Raw genomic sequence first — 7,734 nt, forward strand, 5'->3', positions numbered from 1 at the left:
TTATTGCATTAATCTTAAAAAATTAAAAATATGTCTAATTTAAAAAAAAATGCCTTTCTTTTATAACATAGATTAACGACATTAATTTTTTTTTTTAATTTTTTTTGTAATTTCAATTACAATTTTTAATATAAGTTTATCCATTTTATTAACTATTTCAATGAAGTCTCTTAAAATAGATTTTTTGCCTTTGTACTATAAAACACCAACAATAGAAGAGTTTCATTAACTAACTTAAAGGTATTGTCATGTTAGGGCAAGAACATGACTCCTCTAAGCATCACCATATTTATTAAAATAAGAACCTTTTGAAGAATTGCTTCAAATCATGATTTAATCGTATGATTTAAAAGTTAACTAAATCAATTAAAAACACTCTTGACATGCGTATTAGGGTCGGCCAATCAAAAGTATTAGGTTAAAAAAGTACCTTAATTGGTACTATTTTCTTAAGTATTTTAAAGTAACATGGATAAATCATATGTATTTAAATTCCCATAATGCCAACTTGACATTGTAATTTAATCTAAGCGTAAATAATTTGAGATTTTATTTTTTTAGATTCAATAGTATTTTTCTCTATATATATTTGTAACAATAATTCAATATTTTTCTTATTTACTTTTTATTCAGTATGATTCCTATATTTTTAAAAGAAAAATTAGTATAGTCTCTCTCATTATATTAGTGCTAATATTGTTAAATGATGGATTGATATTTACTAATAGAGTTACTCACTTTTTACACCTTTATTGTCCAATTCCAAAATAATAATAATAATAATAATAATAATAATAATAATAATAATAATAATGATGATGATGATGATAATAATAATAATAACGTTAATTTAACGGAAATAATCACGTTAAGTCTTTTTGAAAAATATACGACTCGTTAAGTAAAAAATTGATAAAAGAAGAAGAATGAATTATTGATACTAACAAGAAAAAAAATACTATTAGTTTTTCTTTAATTCTTTTGATAATCAAACTATATTTACTTTTTCAAATTTTATATTTTATTATTTAATTTTTTTCTTTGTCCATTTCATAAATCCTATACTCATCCATACACATGCATAAAATATGGGTTTGATAAGAAATTTAACGGCACATATCTGCAAAAGTCCATCAGTCATACAATTTTAATACATTTTCTTAATGGCACTTGTTCACGGCAATATTCAGCGGATATGGACACGGACACGACACAACTAATAAAATAATTTAATTTAAATTAAAATTTAATTTAAAATAAGAAAAATAGAACTTTTGAACCCAATTCAATAATATAATATATAAATTTTAATTATATATATAACTGGTATGGTATCTAACTCAAGCGGTGAACTCGTAAATGGGCCAGTACTAAAGGTAAGCAGATGAAAAAGTTTCATAGGTATCATACTATAATTAGACCAGTGCTAAGTGAATTAGACAAACAAACAATTAAATACTGTTAACCAATTAGTTAAGATAGGTGTTGAGATAGTTACAACTGATTGACCGGTAATAAAAATATTAACCGTTTATAGGGCAGGCCTAAGGATAACCTCATTTTAATATTTATAAATATATGTTTGACACGAAAGTCAGGTAACGAATTCTGAGTACTTACTCTCTATTGAATATTATCACAATTATCATGCAAAGTTGCTAATTTGAGCGTCAAAATGCCTTTTACAGGTATCCTCTCACTCGAGTCAGACTAGAAGAATTTGAAGTAGGAGATTTAAAAGTCAAAGAATAGAAAAGACGACGACAGAAAGGTATATCTATTGGCCTTACATAATTTTATGTGGAAACAACAACCAATGATTTAATAAAAAAATATTATATTTTTTAAAAGTATGTAAAAGTTGCTCATGTTTATGTAATTTGAGTTTTCCTCTTATGATGTGAGAATAAAACCCACTTCTTCTTCAAGGTCACACAATGATTTTCGTTCTTCTTCCTCAAATTTTAATAACTAAAGAGAGTTAATTACCATGTCTCGTCTCTTTAATAACAAACAAAACCATTAAGATTGATGAACTAATGAAAAAAAGCTAATATTTCGAAGTATATTTTAAACCAGAGAAAAGTTCATTTAAATTATTACTGAATCTTAGGAATATAGTTCTCACAGTTTACAAAGAAAAGGTGATAAGGTGAGATAAATTGTAAATAGGTAATGGGAAAATCCCTTCAAATTGGTTACTCAATTTTAAGATTTAGAATTGTCATAACTCATACTTTTTAATATAGAATTTACACAGCTACTTCACAACACTTTATTTAATAAAAAATAGATTTAAAGGAGTAGAAGAGTAAAGACACGAAGAAAAAAAAGTAAGAAGATGAAATTATTTAAATTAAGAAAAAGAAAGTAAAGAGTAAACAAAATTGTGAATGATTTCATTGATATAATATATTTTAAAATAATATATTTAGAAAAGAAATAAATTAGTTTTATTATTATTAATTAATTCTAATTATAAAATTTAATGACATTTTTATTATTAATATTATTTATTATATAAATTTATTTTATTATTCAATATTTTTGTTTTTCATTATTATTGTAACATTAAAAAATTATTATATTATATAATATAATAATCAATTGTAATATAATAGTGGATTATTTTTAATGTATTAGTCTGTTATATGTCATAATCGAACATAACATAAATATATAATATAAATAACATAGTTTAGAAAAGAATACTTTACAAGTAATAAGGTATTTTAAATAATAAGATTCAATTAAAGTTAAAAGTTTAAGTATAAATAGAAGTTTATATAAACGAATTTTATTATCTAAAATTACATTATTTTTTTAAAATTATGTTTTTAAAGCTATTTAGCTTCTTTAAGAGTTTTGACTTCATTTTTATCTATTTGAAGATCACACAACATTTGAGGACTCTTTTAGGTAAGATCTTCTACTTTAACTGATCAGTTTCTACAAGAGAATAAGTTGATTTTTACTTTTTTCTTTGGTCTTTATGTTCTTACATGCATATGTGTGATCTTTGCTTACATGTGATGTTTGAGTCTTTCATGAGACTTTTTCTTGATCAATGGTTTTAAAGATGTGTCCTGATTGTGTTTATGTTGTTGTAAGAGTTGTATTCTATGTTGGTGGAGCTATATTAAGTCTCTTGAGCTTGTTGATCATCTTTAAGGTAAGGAAAATGTCGTAATGTGTGTGAGTTGGATATTGTAAATTAAAAATAATTTTCAGCAAAATCTGATTTGCGAAGCGATGAATTATAAGGCTATTTGTTGTGGTGGTGAATGAGAATAGGATTTGTTGTTGTGTTAAATGGTAGGGTGTGTTTAATTGCTAAATTAGGTGTTGAATTCTTTTTGAATGAGTCTTGTTTTAGTTATATGAGATTTTGATAAATTGAAGATTTTGTTGTTCTTGAAATCTGGTTATTTATTATGTTATTGTGTTGTTGAATTGGTTCAAGTTAGAGTGAGTTGATCTATTGAGTCTTTGACTATTTGAGCAACTTGGTATTCAATCTAATGTTTTAAACATGTTTTGAACCAATTATTAAGTTAGGAATACCAATTTGGTCAATTGAATAGGTCTCAAGTACAATCAGATCACGATTTTGAAAAGTGCATATTAATTTCTACTATAGTGTTGAATGTCAGCTTCACCATTGAACGAACCAAAATATGAAACTTAATTCACATTAGTTCGCTAAGTGAGACTAAATGCGAGAATGTTGGTGTTGAGCTCCACAATTCGTGTTGAGCGTGTGATTTTATGATTCTTGATGTTTTTAAATGGTTTATATAGATTCATTTCATGTTTAATTGGAATTGTGGGTGCTTTATGGATTGTAAATATAATGGTTGGTTGATATGTGATGTGAGAAGAAATTATTATTTTAATGGGTGCTTTATCATTATTATTAAAAAAAAATTATTTAGAATATGATTTTTTATGAGATAAAATAATTTGAATAATTTTTTGAAATCATTTATATAAATTTATAATTTAAATAAAAAAATTAAATGAACTTTTAAATTACTTATTTAAATTAAGAATTTAAAATATAAATATAGTATCTAATTAAAATAAAAAAATCATTTTTTTAAATCTTAAAATTCTATATCTAAAAAACTAAATAATCATAAAAAAGGATAAATATTTTGCATTCTATAAAATTACATGAAAACATATAAGGGTGATTTGGGATAAAAAAACGATTTAAATAATATCATGTACAAACTAAATTGGATGTGAAATTAGGGTTTGAGGAAGATTAAACTTTCAACCCTTTTATCATTAGAAAAAATGTAAAAGTTGTGAAGTGATTTCAAGTGACAATTTCATGTTAAAGGCTAATTGCGTGTGTTTTTCTCTAATGGTTACACCCGCCAACTCCTCTATTCCAAACTTCATGAATCATACAATTGGTATGGAAATTTTAGTTCGTTACACTGATTAGATTTAAATAATCTAAACAGGAATAATTAAGTTTGTGACTATAATCTAATTAGTTTACTTTGACCAACAATGTTACATATAAAATATATATTAAAACAATTTATTTCAAATGCTTTTAGTGTATAAGTATTTATTAGTTTATTATGTTTATTATTCTTAATATTATAATAAATTTACTTATTATTTTTAATTTTTTTGCCTATTTTTATGTAACTTCAATTTTATAAAGAAAAATAATTATTGTACTATTTTGTAGGTGAGTATTTTGTTTAATTAATTTACAAATCAAGTAACCATTTGAAGGAAATAAAAAAAAAATTAATTTAAAAATAAATTAAAATTGATTTAATTAATACTCATTAAATCAACTAATTTAAATATAATTATTTATTCAAATAAAAAAAAGTATATACATCTTTGAAAAAATAAATAGAAAACTAAAAAAAGAATAAAATTTAAATTTTTTAAAATAATTTTTATTGTATAATAGAACATAACCAGATTTATATGTCATTTCTTTTTTTATTTTATTCTATCTTGTATTCCCCCTTAAAAAATCAGTATTATTGGTAGTAACTAATTGCTCTTGATTTTTGAAGTGATTGGTCAGAAAGTACATGTGTTTTATTTTATGCCACAGCAGGCATGTCCTTCAACCATGGATCCAGTGGTTTCTCAATTGAGTAGATAATGAAACCAAATGAGTAGTAAATTCATCGTCATATTTTTATACGTTGTATATCTTTTTTTTTTTATTTACATTTATTTTCTCCTTGGAGCAATAAGTGTAAAAGAATTTTATTCTTTTAACAAACACTTTTTCTCATTCAAATGAATACTGAGATATTAGGTTGTCACAATTAGTGTCATAGATTAAGAACATTTTAATTATATTTATACTGAATGGACCAGACGGTCGAGAAATTGTATAAAAAAAACATTATCAGACAGTTTATAATAGACGAGCAGACGTAATCTTCGGTTTAAGACAAGATTAAGGTAAGATGTCATTAGAATCATGGGGTCGAGATTGGACTGTGATTAACATTCTGCTAATCATAAACTCATGGTAAAAACTATAAATACAAGTCAAAGTATGAGGTAGGTGATTTACATTTACTACACATTTATTACTGTCCTAGATTTACTGAGTCAATTATATACTAACTTAAATGTCGGATAACCTTTGACAAATACCCGACCGGACGGTATTTGAAGAAGACGAAAAAACATAGAGGTGGAACTGGACCGTCTAAAAGATAAATTGTGGAGGTGTCAGTGATAACTCTCGACCTCACAACAGAAACAACATCCATTTTTTTTCTATATTTAGTATTTGCAAAAGCAAAATTATGGGAGAAGTTCTTCTATCTAAGGGAAAAGAGAGGCAACAACACACAAATCCAAAACATCAGGGTAATAGATGCAATGTATAGGTCATAATAGTAGGGATATTGATATTTTAACAATACTTTTTAATAATTTTTTGATGATATGACATATGTCACCATTTTATTGGTATGTTTGAATTTACTTTTAAAAAATATTTAAAATAAACCAATAATAAACTATCATGAATTCATTATCAAAAAATTATAAAAAAAAAAATTGTTAAAAAGAATTTTTACTAAGAAGATAAATCCTCTCTGGAACGAAACAAGAGAAGCGCAGACATAAAAGGTCATAATAGGAAAGGTAGTGGTTGGGAGAATCCAAAATGTAAAAGAAAAAGGTGGATACTAAGACCCACCATGTAAAACAAAGGAGCACAAATAACCAAACATTAACGCAAATAGGTAGTGGGCACAATAACCTAGGATAAATATGTATTCTAGACGACTTTCTTCATGCATTTTTATAATTTTTTTTTATGGATTTGAAGAAAAAGTTCAATTGTTGGGATTTATGAAAAGAAATTTGAGTATAAATCTATGAAAGTTGATGAGGGATGATATAATGGATTTTATAAATTTGAAAAATGTTATAACTAGTAAAAAATATTATATATTTTTTATGATTATTATAATATATGAAAAAATTAATATAAATATAATTTTCAAAAGTATAAATTAAAATTAACAGTAATTTTTGAATTATATAATTTAGAAGTTAAAAGTAATTTTTTATTATGTAATTCAAAAGTTAAATAGTTTATGAATTTCGTAATTTAATAGTATTTTTTAAAAAGAAAATAATTTCTAGATTATAAGATTTGAAATTTAATTTTAAGTTTAAATTTTGTAATAGGATTATTTTGACAAAACGTAATTTTCACGTTATATAATTTAAAAAAATTATAAATTACACAATAAAATTAAAAAATAATTTTTAAATTATACTGTCAAAAAGAGATAAAATAAAATAAAAAACATATTTATGAGAGAACTAAGAAAAAATTATGAGTTCTTCCTCCTACACCTCCATAAGTTCATCTTGCACTTTAATATAATTATCTAAAAACTCCCCCTTATTTTCAAAATTTACTTTGCAAGTTTGCTACTGATTTTGTTACTTTTTTGTTCCTTGTTTTCTTCGGTGCTGGTTGGTGATCCCGGTCGTGGTATTAGTGGTAGTCCCGGTGGTGGTGTTGTGTCTTTGCGTGTTATAGTTGAGAAGCTGACAATTCGAGGTAAGATTTAAGTTTGAAACCCTTAACTGCACTTTGAAATTCAGTTAAGGACTCGTTGACGTTCGAACGTCGATTGAGACCTCGTCGTGTTTCAAACTACGGTAAGCTCTCAACCAGCGTTCGAACGTCAGTGAAGTCTTAACTGTATATCGAAGTGCAGTTAAGGCCTCAGAGCCCCATTTTACAACCACAACATGCATTAATTCATACGACCCGATTCAATTCATTTATTCAATTCAAACATTCTCATACATTCATATGCATACATTTGAACCCAACATGCATACGATATATCTAAGAATCCAAAATAGAGATGCATGAGGGAGACCTACCTTTAGGGCACGCAAAGAAGAGAAGAAGATGACGACAACGACAACAAATCCACCAAAGTATCAACACACCACCACCACATTCTTCCGCATCAAAGCAACAAACGCACTACGTTGAGGGAAAAAGCAGTGAAGGAGAAAGGATAAAGGGAAAGGATCGGGGAGGAGAAAAGGAGGAGGAGGGAGGTCATGTGCGAGAGACAAAAATGAAAACCGCGAGAGCGAAAAATGAAAGAGAAAAGGCGTGGAGGGAGAGTGAATTCGAAACTGAGAAAGAAAAAGTGAAAGTGAGACGTGGGTGGAGATGTAGGGTTTCTTGTA

Source organism: Vigna radiata, chromosome 9, assembly GCF_000741045.1.
Source record: "Vigna radiata var. radiata cultivar VC1973A chromosome 9, Vradiata_ver6, whole genome shotgun sequence".
Lineage (NCBI taxonomy): Eukaryota > Viridiplantae > Streptophyta > Magnoliopsida > Fabales > Fabaceae > Vigna > Vigna radiata.